This window comes from Gracilinanus agilis, chromosome 5, assembly GCF_016433145.1.
Source record: "Gracilinanus agilis isolate LMUSP501 chromosome 5, AgileGrace, whole genome shotgun sequence".
Lineage (NCBI taxonomy): Eukaryota > Metazoa > Chordata > Mammalia > Didelphimorphia > Didelphidae > Gracilinanus > Gracilinanus agilis.
Window position 1 is genome coordinate 1,887,022 of NC_058134.1, and position 17,961 is coordinate 1,904,982.

General features: G+C 46.5%; 1 protein-coding gene across 1 annotated transcript in view; it reads left to right on the forward strand.

The window, feature by feature from the left end:
* NXPH1 (neurexophilin 1) overlaps positions 1-17,961 on the forward strand; it is a 226,000-nt gene that overhangs the window by 98,041 nt on the left and 109,998 nt on the right. The window lies entirely within an intron of this gene.

Genomic DNA, 17,961 nt, shown 5'->3' on the forward strand with positions numbered 1-17,961 from the left:
GAGAGAGAGAGAGAGAGAGAGAGAGAGAGAGAGAGAGAGAGAGAGAGAGAGAGAGAGAGAGATACAAGGAGACAGAAACAAAGAAAGAGACATTCAGTTAGAATAGCCTTCATATTCTATTGCTACCCTTGTGATATCAGGAGAAAGCAGAGAGTAGTCTTTGTGGCAGACCGATGAGAGGGCAGGGGCAAGAGCCCCACATGATAACTAGGCATGGAGTATCTGAGATATTTGCCATTCTCCTAGGGATGTCATGGAGCTCAAATGAGGTATCACAATCAAAGGACTTTGCAAAATTCAAGCACAACTGAAATAACCTTGGGTGTGAGTCACTGGTGCAGCGTTGGGGCGGGGACCTTCAGATTCCCAGGGATGGTTGATGCAAAGGATGGCTCAGATCCTTCTGTCCAACTGCTAATGCATCTTGGATAGACAGAGTCACATTGGCCAACATGAGGACTTACAAAAGATCAGCATTAGCATTACCTCTCTGCCACCCAACACCTTCTTGTCTAGCCTAACTTATAACAATATATTCTGAACCCTGAGAGTAGACTCTAGCTCTCTGCTGGTTTCATTCGATTCTGAGCTCCTGGGGGTCAGAATCTGTGCCACTGGCATGAGTAGGGTGCGCCGAGGAACAGCACATTTCTATGTCATCAATTCTTGCCCTGGACTCTTGAGAGCCTGCTGCCCTTGGTCTCCCTCCTTCTTTCGAATGCCCTTCTTTGTTTCATGGTCACCATTCTCATGCTTAGTACAGTCCTGGAAAAACAGTTAGAAAATGTTGGCGATGAAAATCCTAGTCATTATGATTTCAGCTTTCACAGGAACAGAAGGTCTTTTAGCTCGACTTTCTCTTAAGAGCTCAAAAACAGCAAAGTTTAATATATTTGCACAATATCCCTAGAGGTAGAAAAACACATTTCCACAAAAGAGAAAAACAAAAGATACGCTGGAGACCTCTCTGCTAATTTTAACTTCAAAAAGGAACAAACCAATCCCAATGTCCACTCTGAGCTTCTCTATTCTTAGCTGGGCTGGGGAATTTGCAGGCAGTTTCCATTGGAGAGGCAAAAAAGGGATGGAATTGGGAGATGTGCTCTATTCTAGTACTGGATTTGCCTGTAATTGAAGGTGGGACCTTGGGTAAGTCATTTGATGTCGTTGACCTTGGTTTTATTGTCAGTAAAGCTATGAGGGAGGAAGGATAAAGTGACTTCCAAGGTCTGTCTTTGCTCTCATTGGGCTTCTGGGTAGAAGGGCAAGGCATGTGAAAATTGTCCTCAGGTGCTGTGGAGAGGGGGAACAAAGCAGTCCCTCTGGCATGCCAGGGCACATGTGCCACATCTTCACCAATATGGGTCTAGATCATTGTGGAGGGTAATCTCTAGTGAAGAAATGAAAGAAGTTCTTCTTGGCCATCCCCCATTCATATCGGGATATATGTTATATTTAAAGGAGGTCACTAGTATCTATTTGAGGTAGTAGAAATGATGTACAGAGAGGATAAGATGTCACTTCTCCTTTATAACAGTTGCCCAGGCAGGATCCTTCAGGTCAAAGAGGTTTATCCCTTCAGGACCCACCTGGGTTAATTGATATATTGATTTGGGCTCTTCAGCTGAGATAACGTTGATATTCTGACTGCGTGTCTCCACCCTTTCCACCCTCTTCTTCGTCTCCTGCCCACTTCCCGGATCCCTCCCGGGCCCTGGGAAACCTAGATAACTAGATGATGAAACTCCTAATATCTAGGGGCAGCAGACACCGAGGTCAAGTACAGGTTGATAACGGTATATCAAGGACAGGAAGAGCTTGCAGAGAGATGTTTGCACCCTCTCACTCCAAGATCAGGATCTCCAGCCTCAGGACAGGTACAAGACCCAGAACTTCTGCTCAGGGTTCTCAACTGCCCCTCCTGACTCTCGCATGCCTCCCTGGGAACATTCTATCCAACTGACTTATCTGTCAATCATTGAATGAACTTCAAGCTCCCAGAGATTCAATATAACATATATCAGGCATAGATGACTGTTTATAGAAATGGCAGATGAGCCAAGACAGGATTGGTTGAGATTTTTACTGGAAGAGATGAGATGATCTGAGATCTCACCGCTGAACAGAGTTCGTAAAGTGAAATGTAACAGGGAGAAATGGAAATTCCTATAAATTCCTGTTTGAAAAATCAACTGCATAAATTCCTAACAGGGGAGATGTGGCCCAGCAGCAAGTCATGTAGGAAAGATCTGGAGCCTGTCAGCTTAGCGTGGATCAACAGTGTGACATCACAGTACAATTTTTAAAATACTTTTTTAGGCTTCACTAAAAAAAAGCAAAAAGGGGAAGCCAGGTGGTGCAGTGGATAGAGTGCTTGGCTTGGAATCAGGAAGATTCCTCTTCCTGAGTTCAAATCCAACCGCAGACATGATCTAGCTATGCGATTTTGGGTAAGTCATTTAGTCTTGTTTGCCTCAGTTGCCTCAGATGTAAAATAAGCTGGAGAAGGAAATGGCAAACCACTCTAGTATCTTTGCCAAAGAAAATCCTAATGGAGTCACAAAGAGTTGGACATGATTGAAAAATGACTGAACAACAACAAAAAGGAGGCAAAATGGTCCAAATGGCTCCAAATGTTGCATTCTGCCCATTGTCTTCTGACCAAACACATCTGGAAAAGTGTATTCAATTCTGTGTGTCAAGTGATGACAAGTCAACAAACATGTGTCAGACACCCAGAGTGTGCCAGGCATCGGGTCCCGGCACTTGCTGCAGATGCAAAGAAAGGCCACCAGGTTGGGGCATTTTAGGGCCATTGATAAGGTGGAACATACTCAGGGGACAGCAGCTGGGGTGCGGAGGCCCTAGGCTGGAGGTCTTGTCATAAGCTGAAACAAATAGGGAGCCTCTCTGAGGCCTTTTCTTTGCTGCAGAGGATCCTGGCTTTGACATCCAAAAGAAAACCGTTCATGGTCTGCATAGGACTAGTTTTACTAGAGAGGAGAAGACTGAGAACAGACCCAAAGCAGTAATACTAGTAGCTGCTACACGGCTGTGCCGGGAGGCTTTTGGGGTTTCCAAGCCTTCAAGTGCTGTTGAAATGTTAGCTCTCACCTTCATCGGCCACATCAGTACATGCAGAGCCCTGGCCTTGGTGCTGACCTCAGGGAGCGTCTGATCTTATCCAATGAACGTTGATTCAGTGCCAGTCACTGGACTGAGTGCTGGGGATACAATTCAAAAAAGAAAGCTGGTTCCTGCCTCCACAAGCTTAGAGTCTAAGAGGGGAGACAACGCACAAAAGGATACAGGAAAGCTGGGGGAACAGGACATCGCGTGGTACCTAGTGGGGGGCATCCTGATCTATGGAGCTGAAATCATGCAGAGCAGCAGATGGAAGGTGGAGCGATCTGAGAGTCACCCTGTTTCTGCCCTCTATAAAGGAAGGCATTGGGAGGAGGTTGGGGCTCTGCCCTCCTGTCCTCCAGTAGAGGGGAGAAGAGCTGGAGTTAGGTGGTCTCAGAGAGCCTGGTGGAGAGATTGGAGGTGCTGAGCTGCACCTTGGAGGGTCATCTTGCTCTATGGAGCTGAGACCAGGCAGGGCTGCAGTTACTGAGTGGGGATCCCAGGGGAGTCATTATATTATGCAATGTTCATTGAAGAGAGGGAGGACCAAGCCAGGTATGAGATCTCAAAGGCAGAAACTTCTTAATGGGAGGGATCAAGGCAGGCTTCTGGGAGCAGGAGGCATTTGTAATGGGTGAGTCACAATTCAGAAGACGATAAATGAGGACCCTTTTGGGTGCGAGGAATGGCACGAGTAAAGGCAGGGAGGGAGGAAGGGCCTAGATGCATGGTGGGCAGGGCGGCTTGGGCATCTTCCTTTTTGGCTCACTGTGGAAGCAGACCAACTAGCCAATAGAGCAGCTAGAAGGCTGCCACTGCCCTGGGGACAGAGAAGGGAGCCCTTGGACCTCATGACTGCTGCTGTGTGCCCTGAGAGCTGGTGAGCTTCAGTGGTGAGCATAGCAAAGGCAGCATGTAGGGCAGGGTGCTCTCATCCTGCACGAATGGCCTCACAATGGTACAGAGCCTTCCTCATCTCCCAGGCAGAATGGACTTCCCAGAGCTGAGCCTGGCACCACTCAGAGCTTTCAATACATGGACAATGGGCATTCCTCAGTGCCACCCACCTTTGCCCTAGGATCTCAGAAGGCCGATGGATGGGGCTCCATCCCCAGGGTCTGGGGTCTAGGACTTATTCCCTTTTTCAGACAAGCGGGCCCAGGCTGAGATCATGGAGCTTCTGGCACCCTGGGCCAGTACTATTGGCAAGGGGCTTCACTGACACCATCAGGGAGGATCTGATTCATCATGGGGACTGCAGAGCAAAGCCATTTGTAGAGGAGGCAGCGTGATGCTCAGGGGGCCCCTGCAGAGGCCTGGGCCCTGATACCTGCCTCTCTTTCCCAGCCAGGGCTTCCTTGCATTTTTCAGCAGCCCAGACTGAAATTGGTTCTTTGGAACAACCCAGGGGCCGGCCCCCTGCTCAGTCAGGAGACCTGTTGATTGATCCTGTGAAAAGAACTGAAGCTTCTCCTCCAGCCTCCAGGGCATTTCCCACAGTGTGCCAAATGAGTGGCTCAGAAATTAGTGCTGCTGGAATGGAGAAGATATGAAGAACCCGAGGCAGGGCAGATTGACCTGGGCCTTGAAAGAGAAGCTGAGTTCAGGGAAGTAGAGTCAGGGAATCACGAGGCAAGATAAGAGGCCCCAAGGAAATCTAAGGGAGGAAAGAGCACCACAGCCAGGGTTATCAGGAGAGGCCTGGCAAAGGGGGTGACTGAGTCCTGAGCGGAGCCTTGCTTGAAGCCAGGGCTTTGGAGAATTGGAGAAGTGGAGGTTGTAGCGTGCTCTGGGCCAGGGCAGAGCTTGGGCAGAGGCTCAGGTGGAGATGACTATGGATTTCCAGTGGAGTTTTTAGGAATAGCACTGAGGGAAAGTTTGTTGTCAATCAATGCCCACTTACTGAGCTGAGCTCTGCACACCGTAGGAAAATTCGCCTCTCCCAGGTCCTGATTTCCTTCAACTCAAAATTTCCAGCATGATCAGAAGCTTAGTCTAGATAAAGCTCTGTGGGAGGTGCTTGGGATGGGAGAACAAAAGGGTAACAGCTCCTGCCTTCAAGGAGTTGATGTTCTGCCCGGGAAATATGAACTGTGCACTGATAGGACAATACAAAGCATGTACAGAATGCCTTCAAGAGGCCTTGAGCGCTAACCACTGGGTGGACCAGGAAGTGTCTAGAGGAGGTGGCGGCATCTGGACTGTGATTGGAGGGAGACTGGAGATTCTGGGATTTCTGGAGTCCATTTCAGGGAAATTCTCCCTAAGTGCTAGCTGAGACAGCACAACCAAGTCACAACCAGTTACTTGGTACAACTATTCAACCATCTCACTTGCCAAAAGAATCCAATGAAAGGGTTTAATTAGGGAGGCCCCTTGGTCAACTGAGATGGATGAGCTTGCAAAGCACTTTGGGATATTTGATGAGCCTCTCCCTGGCTGAGGACAAGTCCCTGCTCCTTGGCATCTCTATGACTAAAGGTAGGTCTACCAGCCCCTTGTTAAGATGATGGAGAAACCCCTGAGTAATTTTCGGGAAGGAGGCTGCTCCAAGATGAACTAACTGGCTGGTTTGAAGTCATTTTTTGTCTGGGTCTTAATAATTGAGGCAACCCCTTTCCCATTGGACCTACATGAAAACAGCAAGAGATGCTCTAGTCAAGAATATCTGCCTGGGAGTCAGTCAATTCCAAGGATAAGCCTCCCAGATGCTCAGCTTTTGTGATCAGAGGCAATTTGACAGCTGTATGGAGAATGCCATTCAGCCGAATTCTACCTGTGAAGTTCTGTTGCCGTCTGGCTGCTGGAGGACCCCTGGCTCTGAAGACCCCGGCGGTGTGCTCCTGGAGCCCCAAAGCCCAATTCCTGGGACTCCATCAGGTCGGTTTGGGTTGCTTTGCATTTCTGAGGATCTGTGTTTGGTTTTAAAAGTTAAAAAGCAAGTGTCAGGGGAGCCCGACATGCTCCTTAAAGAGAGGAGAGATTAATTTCAGAGGGTCTTGTCAATTCAGTGAGTATATAATTAGAAAAAGTGATTTATGGCATATTGCTTTTCTCTCTGGGGAAGTATCTTATTATACATGGACAGGGCAGGGTAGCTCTTTGCATGTCCTTATCGCCATCCCCAGCCCCTTGCCCTCTGCCACAGGCAGCGCTGGCATGAAGGTTAGTGGGATGAAACCCAGCGCCAAGTCTGTAATTTTAAAATAAAATCATTTCAGGTTATCAATGCAGAAACAAATATTCAGAACAGGTTTCGAGTGGAATACTGTTTGCCTGTTTTCACACCTGGATAGTTTACCTTCAGAAATAAATTTGAGCTTCCTACACATTTCTTCCTAACCTCTGGGATGGGCAAAGAAGCACAGCATGGGAATGAATATTCTAAAAAGGGAGAATCATCTCAAAGTCAGACTCCGGAAAATGGAAACTTGGACTGGAATTGCTTATTGACTCAGGGATCTTAAGGCAGAGGTGGACAATCTCTGCCTAGCAGGCCAGGGAAACTCCTTTGATGCCAGGACTCAGTTTCCTTATCTGTAAAAAAAGAAGAGAGGGGGGCAGCTGGGTAGCTCAGTGGAGTGAGAGTCAGGCCTAGAGATAGGAGGTCCTGGGTTCAAACCCGGCCTCAGCCACTTCCCAGCTGTGCGACCCTGGGCAAGTCACTTGACCCCCACTGCCCACCCTTACCAATCTTCCACCTATGAGACAATACACCGAAGTACAAGGGTTAAAAAAAAATTAAAAAAAAAAAGAAGAGATTGCATTAGATGACCTCTGAGGTTCCTTCCACCTCCAAATCCTGTGATTCAGTGGAGTTGGAGCTTACATGCCAGGACCTTCAGTGTCGAGGGTTGGTGGGGGGGGGTGGGGGTTGGGAAAGGTCAAGAGTAGGTGCTCTAGACCTGGGCAGAAATTTCTCACTCTATTTCCTTTGTTAGTCAGCACCAAATCTAGAATTTAGATAGAGGTTGGATGGCCTTGATGAAGAAGCATGGGGCAGTATGGAAGGCGCTGGTTCTGGAATGTGGAAATATCTGCATTCAGGGCCCTCCCTGACATTTCTAGCGCTCCCATCAGCAAGTCTTGCAGCCTTTTGGACTCTTGACTTCCTCTGTGTTAAGTGACCATGGCATTCTCTAGGGTCTACTTCAAAGGGCTCTTGTGATAGTTTAGAGAAAGGGCTCTGAGTCTTACAGTGCTGGAGAAATGTGACCTTATTAGTGGAAGTGTTTGAATTCTGCTCCTTTCCCACTGGAGAGGATGCAGCTAAGGCCCACCCAGGCCAAGAGCATTTCCCAAGGGCACGAGGCTGGTGTGTGGAAGAGCTTGGACTTTGGCTTTCCTTCTGCAGTCCACTTTGGCTTCTCAAGCTACCCATGCTGCCTGTTTAGAGCCTCCAGGACAGTCGATTATCTTCATTTTGAAAAACGTTCCTCTCCAAAACAGGAGGCAAGCAGTGGGATGAGCTCTGCCCAAGGAGATACGCAGATTCATAGAAGGCTTTTTGTGGCAGCAAAGACTAGAAGCCTTCTGGGCACCCATCAAAGGGAATGGCCAGGAAACGGACCCACTGATGTAATGGGCCGCTATTGTATCTTAAGAAATGCCGACTAGGGGACATTCAGGTAAACCTGGGAAGACTCATCATGAACTACTAAAGAGGGAAGTGAGACCATGCAGGAGAACAGTCACTTCAATGATTCCATAATGGGAATAGACCAACACCAAGAGGAGGCTGAGCTCTAAGAAACTCTAAAGACCGAGGTTAGCTCTGGAGAAGAGATGATGAGGCTCATGGCAGAGGGGTAAGAAGCAGCTGGCAAGGATAGCAGCTGGCTGCCACCACATCCTTGGGCATTCATGTCAGTCATTTGTACTTGACTGGTTTTCCAAAGGGCAAAGGAGGGTTCAGTTCTTGGGTGGGTGAAAACAACTCCTTCCTGTTTCCTCCTCCTCCCTTCTTCTCCTTTCTCTTCTCCTCTCCTCCTTCCCTTTCTTTTTCCTCTTCCTTTTCTCCCACCTTCTTCTCTCCTTCAATCAGTTAAACTTTTTTATTAAATACTTGTTGGGACAGAGGCACTGGAATAAGCTACTCCAGCTTCACTGCCTCCTGATCACCTCCCTTCACTTCCTCTGCCTTCTGCCTAGATTGGCACACCACCTCATCCTATCTCCCTGACTCTGGCCAAGCCACTTCACCGATGACTCTGAAACAGGATGGGATTGCACTAATTGGCTCCTCTGTGAGATTAAGCACTGAATGCAAAGAGACCCAAATCAATTACATGTCCAGAAACTTCCTGGCCTCAGCTTTTTGAATCTCTACCTTCTGCTCTTCACCTATAAGCAATGAAGTCTAAGATCCTTGGACCAAATCCCGTTGTTCTTTACAGTGGCTCAGCTTGCTTAGAGTCTGATGTCTTTAGTTCTGATTCACAACTCAGTTGACCTTTGCTCAATATTATCCCAGTGACTATTATAGATTGTGAATAGTGCATTTTGTTCATTTGTTTTTGCATGGAATAGGGTGGGTGAGTGGGACATGGTATGACTTGGAAGCCAATTCAAAGGCAATTCGAATCCAGAAAGGAAGGACCTTGCTTGTTCCTATGCCCAGATGACTTCCTAGTTTTCCACTGGAGCACTCTTGGCTATCTGATGGAATGGTAGAAAGAATGCTGTGCTTGGAGTTTGTGAGGCTTTGGGAAGGGTGCTTCGCCCCATTGAGCCCCAATTGGATCCTCTGTCAAGTAACTATATTTGCCTTAGTTACTTTAGAGGTTGTTGTAGAACATATCATGAAAGGGATACATTCTCTATAGCATCTTAAAGCTTTCAAGAGCCAAAGAAATCAGCTATTGCTACCCATCCCTTTTCTTAATGAAGTCTTCTTCGGGTTGCTTACTCTTAGCTCGTTCCTGGCTACCACTGGGAGGTTTTTGGTCTTAAGGATGTCGGGGGTCTTCCTTCCTCATTTTGTTTTGAATAAAGATCAGGCTTTTGCTGAAACTCAATCCAGATGCTTGGGGTTCTGCCTTACTATGAGGAAGCTGCTCACTCCTGAGCAGAGGTTCAATGCTCTATTATTCCCCATGGCTCATCAGTCAAAAAAGAATGGTATATGAGAGGATGTTTATAAAGAAATCCAGAGGGTATCAGCCAGCCAAGGTGACTGAGAAGGTACATCACTCACTACTGGGAGATAAGCTGCCTTTTCTAGCTCTACAAAAGCTTTATTAGAATCATCCATGCATATGCATCCGAGGCATCTTTGATGGAGGCATGGGTAGGGAATGGCCTTCAGCTTAAGGCATTTTGCAGCAGATTGGAAATCCACAGTCATAAAATTAGATGAAAGGTACAGAGTGGACACTGGACTATCAGTCCTAAAACTAAGTGCCAAGTATATGACAGGAACAGTGCTGGGTGCTAGGGATCCAAAGAGTCCCTGCCCTCAAAGGGCATGCATTCTACTAGGGGAGACCAACATGGATATAAATAGGCATGTTTAAAGAGACAAGATAGACACATGCTCATTTGTTGGAGATGGGCAGGCATCAAGGACCTAGCAGCAGCAGGGAGGTAAGTGGGCACAGGAAATTGCTACTGTAGACGGGAGCATTTAAATTTAATCTTGAGGGGAATTAGGGATAATGAGAGGTTGAGATGGGAACAGAGTGTTTTCTAGGTCTACAGGACAACCAGGACAAAGGAACAATGATAGAAAATAGGTCAGGTATGAGAAGGCCAGTGGAGCTGGACTGTATCGTATTAGGGGAGGCATGTATGGTAGGTAACACTGAAAAGGCAAAGAAGGACCAAGTCATTATGGGTTTTGAATGCTGAATAGATGAGTTTAAGATTGGAAGCTCCTGGAGTTTATTTAGTTAGAGAGCCATAAGGTCACATCTCTGGTGTGGAGGGTAGATAGATATTTGTTGACTACAAAATAAAACAAAATAAATAAAATACAAAGAAGCATGTGATTCAGTTGGGTAAGGGGATACCTTAAACCAGTGATGGGCAAACTTTTTAAAGAGGGGCCAAAGGAAAGGAAATGCTCATCTGTCAGTCTGTTTCTAAGGCAACTCTTTCAAAGTTTCATTGTATTGTATCCTATTCATTGTATTCATCAGATTAGGAATAATGTGGCACTTTGGGATAGAACATTTCAGGGGGCCCACATCTGGCCTGTGGGCTATAGTTTGCCCATCACTGCCTTAAACTCTTCCTTCTACCAGGTTGTCTCCCAAGTAAATGTTAAGATCATAAGAGATTCTTTGAAAAAAATGTCACAAGGGAGGCAACTTTGACAGCTGTCTGATTAATATTAGTTGAGGTATAAGTAGGAAGCTCACTAAAGGATTCCTCCCTTGCATGGTGGATATTCAGCTTAGAGTCCAAAGGGAAGAGGAATTCCCTACAGATGATGAAGGCTTCCAACTCTCCTGGTTTGTCCATGATATGTGCTACTTGAGAAAAATGGAGTTTCCTGAATGAAATTTGTTATCACTCAGGAGGAGTCTGGTCTTACAATCCACATAGGAAAAACCAAGTGGATGCAGAACATCTTTTGCCAGGACTATGCTATATACATATGAGTGAACAGAACCTAGACATGACCCATAAACATACCCATCACAGGGACAGACACTGTGGATGGAAAATAAGGTGGGTCCAGAACTGAATATGAAGAAGCAAATAGGGTGGGTTACCTTTGGGAAATCGGGCAAGGCTTTCAATAATATCAATGTTTTCCATAAAACAAAAGGCCATTAAAAAGACATCCAAAATTCTTAGTGATTCTGCATGATTTTGGTTCATAGGGCATACTAATCTCTGAGGAATCCAAATTGCAGGTCACTCAGTCCTCTCTGACATTGTGAACTGCTAGAGCGCAGAGACTGTCTTTTGAATTTTTTTGTATCCCTGGCACATACATGGTAGGTACTTCATCCATGCTTATTTTCTAACTTAAAATGGCAAGGGCCAGAGTGAGGGGGAGCCTCAATAGGAGGGCTATTTCCTGTGACTCGTAGCCAACCAACGCTGCCATGACGACAATGGAAAGTTGGCCAAAAGATTCTCTATAAGCTGAGTGGGATTGAAAAGATCATTGAAAAGTGGATGGTGGGGGAGGGATAGGTACAATTGGCAAATAAGGTTGATGACAAGCTAGTGAGAAGAAGGTGGCTAGATGGGGTGTCACAGTATAGCCCTAAGTGGGAGTTCCCATGGTGAATAACGGATTTACTTTATTCAGGGACTGGCAATATGGTTTCTGACAGTTGGGGTCCAGAGGGTTCTGCTTCAGGGGGAAGTTCCACTAGTTTCCACAATGGACCAAGAGGAAGGCCCTAGAAGTTGATGTGGCAGATTTGTGGCATGGCTTGGACATGGCTCCCACAGGATGAGAAGACATGGATGGATTTTGAACTCTTCCTTTCCATGGAGAACCCAAATAGATGTGAGTATAGATCCAGAATTTGTTTAGCCTGAGATAGGCTAAGACTGACTTCTGAAGTGCCCTCAGAATCCTGGTGGCCATTGTTTCCTGAGTCTGGGCGAAGGGAGGAAGATATGAGGCAAAGTTTCCTTTAGCCTATTTGGCTCAGAACTGGGAACTCCTTCCTTAGTCTATTCCCCTCATGAGCCTTAGCCTCTCAGGGAAGTGACTGTCATCTTCTAGGAGCTTCCCAAGGGCTCTGCATACTTCTGGGATTGGTCTAGGCCCTAGGAAACAAGTCAACCACTTTCCCACAGTCAGCTTGTGTGACTCCTATGGGTGTGGTTTGGATGCTTTCAAAGGAGCCTGGGCTTTCTTTGGAGAGCCTGACATCTGCAGGGGCAAAAATGATTTCCCTTGACTTTCTTCTTAGGGGTAAATAAGACCATTTCACAAAAAGGAAAAAGGAAAGTCATCAGAATCACTTCTATGAGAACAAATGGGGTTATAAATGAAAAAGATGATAAAGGTGCCAATAAAAGAAATGCCAGCCCTATTTTGTAGAACAGAAAATTGAGGCTCAGATTACTTCTGGCAGTGAGGTGGTCCATTGCCTAGAGTGCTAGGAATCCTGGAATCAGGAAGACTTGAATTCCAATCCAACTTTACTTCTTATCGGTGTAACCTTCTTTTGCCTCAGCTACAAAATGAGCACAGCAATAGCACCTACCTTCTAGAGTTGTTGTGAGGATCTAATGAGAAAATATTTGTAAAGCACTTAGCACAGCGCCTGTCACACAGTAGGTGCTATGTCAAAGTCAGCTCTGATTATTAGAGAGGCCAAAGAGCATGCCCAAAGGCTGTATAGTTAATGGCAGAAGCCAACCTCCAAGCTAGATCTCTGACCTCCCCCAGCTCCATCTTGGATGCTCTGCCTATCCAAATGGTTCATTTCCATGTTGAAAATTTCTTCTTCTCCAGGTGAGAAGTCCTTGGAAGGCAGGGTCTAGGCTCTACACCAATTGTCCATTTTTCTTCCCATCTCGGTCCTGGGTGCCCAGGAAGCACTTGAGGCAATTGACTGGTTGACCGTCCTCAAAACTTTGTGTGAAAGTGACTTTGGCTTCCAATGTTCTAGAAACATCCAACCAGCTCATATAGGTTACCAGCATAATTTAGCTTCCTCAAATGTGGTCCCAAAGAGTGATTTACAACATGATTAAAATGCTCGGTGAGCCTTTCATGTGGCATTTGCAGAATCAGGATCACATCATTCAGTTTCATATGCAAATCTCACCAATCACAAAAAAGACAATGTCTGCTTTCTTGCAGTGAATTGCCCGCCAGTCCCCAAACCCTGGGGAAGCTTCATTTTTTGTTTTGAGAGTTGTGCCTCTGGAGTCAATTAAAGGTGAATTGAGGATTTTTAACTACAAAAAAATGAGTAAATAAATGGGAAAAGCTCAATGAAATTCTTAATCATTATCACCATCTGGGGGAAGGCTCCCAAGACAAATATTTGGGATGATGGCAAAGAAGGAGAGGCAGTGGTGGGAGTTGAGGAGTCCTGGGTTTGACTTCTCCTTTCTCAATGTGAGAAATTTTAATTTTTCTGTTGGTCTGGAAAGATTTTTCAAAGGCAACCTCATGGAGAAAGAAGGCTTAGGGTCATTGGAAGGTTCCATGAACTTTCTAAAGAAAGAAACCTAAGGCTGGCTCGCCTGCTTCTCCAGGTCCTCATCTCTGACTGGCCTTGGTCAGTCAGTCTTCCAGTCTTTTGCTCACTTGCTGATCTGCTATCAGAAAACAGGCTCCCAGCTTCACCTTGGATCTTGGTGGGAGATTTTATTAGCTTCATTTTAAACATAAAACCATCTCTTTTCTTTTTCCCTGTTTCAGATTCTAAAAAATGAAACTTGTTCCTATGTGTTCTGATTATTGGGTTGGTTCCTGTACTTGTTATTTATTTGGATCATCTCCCTACCCATTTGTGTTCCTAATTTGTAGGCATCTGGGGTACATTGGTGACCACTAGGAATATCTCTATTCAAATTAGTCCCTCCAAAGGCCTGGGGTGACCTTGCACATCTCACATAGTATTCCTCTCAAGTTTCTGCTGGCCTAACTCTGAGGGCTCTGACTCTGAGCAAGTCCTCAGTGGGCATCTGCCTGCCCTGGAAGTCTCTTGGGCAGAGTTGGCTTCTATTTTATTGGAAATATCTCTATTCCTTCTGCTTCAACGCCACCCAGTTATTAGATTTCAGGGAAAGGCTTAGCTGTGGGAGGAGAGATTACATGAAAATGTCTAGGATATGGTGCCTAGCAACCATAGCCAGCCTAGTCCTTTCTCTCTTGGTCATGATGGATTGCAGGAAGAGGCCATGTTTACTCTTTAGTGAGATGGAGATCACAGAGGGATTGTCTTATACAGTTCTGAGCATTTGTGACTAGGAGAAATGTGTTTTTGGAGATTGAAAATAGCTGGAAAGACCTAGAGATCCTGTACAAATGGAGAAAGGAGATTCATTCCATAGAGGTGGAAATCAGGCATTCATTTGTCCTATAGACACTGAGAGCCTACTGTATGCCACCCTGTGAGGTAGGTTTTATCACTATCCCCATTTCATAGTTGAAGAAATTGAGGCAGCCAGTGGTTGAGTGACTTGCTTAGAGTCACACACCTATTAGAGGATCTGAGACCATATTGGAGCCAAGGTCTTCTTGATTCAAAGGTTGGTACTCTATCCAATGAGCCACTTCCTGTCCTGAGAGTGCTTATAAGATAGACAGGTAGCCACAACGGATAGAAGTGGACCTGGAATTAGGAAGACCTTAGTTCAAGTCCATCTCCAGACACTTAATAACTGTGTGATGCTGGGCAAGTTATTTAACTTCCATACACCTCAGTTTCCTAATGTGTAAAGTGAGGCTAAAAATGGCACTTATCTCTCAGGGTTATTGTGAGGATCAAATGAGATCATATTAGTTAAGTGATTTTCAAACCTTGGAGCACTACCTAAATGCTAGCTAATAATAATAATGACATTATTATTATTACTTTTCCAATTTACCAAGAGACATTTTTTGTTTTATTTTTTTTTTTTTGACCAAGCAAAGCTGTACTTGCAGTCAGGATGAGGTCCAGGCAAGGTTTTCTGAGAGATGAAAGACCTAGTGGGTGATATCTCGATCAGGCTATGTGAATGGAATCACCCTTTAGGGGGGTCTTGAAGGAAAAGAAGGAATTTGAGAAATGGGTTTGGGAGAGGGTTATTGAGGAGGGCTGTCCTAGGTGGGGGAAATGGCATGAGCCAAGTTGTAGGTTAAGGTCTACTTGGGGAAACAGCAGTAAGACTGGCTGGGTTCAGTCCTCAGGCACCTGCAGATGAATACCAAGAGTTCAATTTGGAAGGCAGGTTGGGACCAGAGCATGGGAGAGTGTTAAGGATGGGCACAAACATGCCACTGCGATTGAATGGGATTGGCCTTTGGACAGTTTTGATCCTAGCAGTGAGATCGTCTGAACGGGCTTTAGGACACATCTTCACATGAAGGATTCATAGGATGTCATAGGAAATTCAGGGGTAGATAATAATATGGATGATGGAAGCAGGAAGACTCTGCATCATGTGACAATCTGGCCAAGAGGCACTGAGTGCCTCTTTGTGGCAATGTGGAACATTTTGCTTCCATTATTCCTCTGCCCTGGAAAGTTGACATTTGGTCAAGGATTCGATTTTTGAGTTTTGACTCAGTATAGGAGTCCATAGATTGAAATCCCATGAGGAAGGTCACATTTTCCCTTTACTCCAGTGCCCAGCTGAATAGCCAGCCCCCTCTGCCTAGTGCCACCCTCCGCATTGGCATGGAAACGGTGAGAGTAATTACACAAATCTGATGGACACGAGCCCTTCTTCAGAACACATTCATTTCTTAATGGGTGTTAATAAGTGGAAAAGTAAAACAACGTGGCGCTTGTCAGCCTCTGAAACACGGGTTCTTCTGTTTGTTAGATGGGAAAATTGAGACCCAAAGGACTGTCCCACTCCAAACGGATTTCTTGTTTCCTAGTTCAGTATTCAACTTTCCAGATACTCACTCCCCACTCAGACCTCTTGGCAGGGCTCCTCAAAGACGCTTCCTCGTGCCTTGGAGTTGCCGGGGCAGAGGTCAAAGCCCTGGGTGTCTGAGGCCAAGCGGAGGAGCCTGAATGGAGGACCGAAGAATACTTCAGGTGGGCCAGCCTGAATGCTAGCTGAGTATCTCTGTTTCAGAGTATGTACAGTTGAAGTTGGTGGATGCCACCAGCAGCATTGAACCGGCCATGGAAGCCACAGTGATTTTGTGATTCTAGTCCGTCCATCTTGTGACTCTGGGAATGCTTCTGTCACTTCGTCTGTTCTCGTGCATTGGGCATTCCAGACTCTCAGGGGATTGGTCTTCAGGCTGAGCTAACAGCCAAGGAGAGATCATTTTACTGCAGGGAAAGGCCTGTCGCTTCGGAAGCAGTGACTTGGGCCCAGCACGTAACGAGATGGGCTGCGGAAGGGCTGATCAGAACCCGTTTCCCTTTGGAGGTAACCCAAGGCTTTGGAGCCAACTTCGCTTCTCAGCCGGGGGAGCCATTCGAGCCCTGAATAGAGGGCTGTGGGAGACTGCGGTCTCCCTGTCCTGATTGAGGTATTTCAGCAAATGCTGGACGCCCATTTGGGCTTTTCAGAGAAGTGAATGGCACAATCAGAGGAGTCCTTGACTACGTGAAAGCCAACCTGAGTTGCCTCTAGATGGGGCGGGTCGTACGGGCGTCTCCGTGTAGCCAGCAAACGTGGTGGTGACTAAACCCCGCTCTGGTTGGGAGCGAGCAGCCACGCCGGGGCTCATCAGTATGCGGGGGTCTCGTCTTCTCCTTCTTTGATGGAGTTAAAGGCGCTCGGGCTGGAGTCCCGCCCGCACTGCCTGAAATCGTACAGAACATATGTCATTCTTGCCGTCTTTATTGCTGTTCATATTGAGGTCAATTATGGGCTGCTGCTTAATGTCACCATGAAATTGTCCCATTATTTTCTCTCAGCATCTAAGCAGCTCTCCTTAGAGGGATTTAGGAGGAGGAGCGCTCCTAGGAAGGAATTCGGGGGGAATGATTGGCCTACATGGCCCTTCTTTTGTGTCTCACACGGTGTCCATTCTGAGTTCCGGGATGCCTAATCAGCCGCTAATGGATGGCTTCGTCCCCAGTCTCCTCCCTGACATATCTTGAGAAAACACACTTAGTTCCTCCCAGCTTGCTGGGGCGTCACAGTTAAGGAGACACGCAGCCACCTTCTTGTTTAATTTCTTGCCTCTCATGACGACGGAGAACCGCAGACCCCGAACGTCCGCAGGGGCTCAGAGGCCAGATGAGCGAGTGGAGGCGTCTTTAGGTGAACGGCCCTCCTTTGGTCCTCCCTGGCTTGTTCTTTTCTTTCATAGAAAGACTAAGAGATGCAGCGGGGTTAGAGCTGCAAGAGACGTGCTAGTCCTCCCCGAGGGGCTCTGCTCGTCATTTCTCTGGGAATCTGGCCGCAGCCCTTCAGCAGCCTTCACTTTTCCTGCTATGGCCCTTCCTTGGTTTCCAGGACGTCGGCTGTTCCTGCTGCATACGTGATTCTCAAAGCTGTGCATTCAACTCTCCGGCAGAATGTGAGCTCTTTGAGAGCCAGCGCTGGCTGGTTTGGGATGTTATAGCTTAATGATATGCCTTGTACATAGCAGGTCCACAATAGATGTGGGTTAGTTGACTTATTGATCTGCACTCCCTCCTTGCTCCGCCCCACCAGCCTTCCTATATCTGTAATTTCTAACTGAGCATCTCCAACTTGATGGAACACAGCAGATTCAGTGTGTCTGAAAGTGAACTCTCCATCTTAAAAGGATTATAGATTTTGAGCTGGAAAGAACCTTAGAAGCCATTTCACAGATGAGAAAACAGGAACAGAGACTAGTCCAAGGTCACCCCAGTGGTAAGGGATGGAGGAGGACCTGAGTTCAAATCCCTCCTCATTTTACTTCATATGACACCCTTTTAGACATTTAATGTTGCAGCCTACATGACGTGTGAGCTGTGTAACCCTTGCCCCCTTTATCCATCCTCATCTTCATGCTTGGCAAGCATCCTTTTTTCAGTTCTTCTTGGAAGAGTCTGTCCTTCAAGGCCCTTTTTACTCAGGTGCCATGTTCTCCATGAAGCTATCTTGACTCCTCCTACTGAGAGTTGTCTGTGCCTCTTCCTCAGATTTTGTTAGATAGCTCTACCTGGTTATCTGTGTGTGGCTCTCAGGGTTGAGGGCAGTGCCACATGCTAAGCACATAGTTAATCAATATTGGTTATTGCCAACTGAATTGAGAAT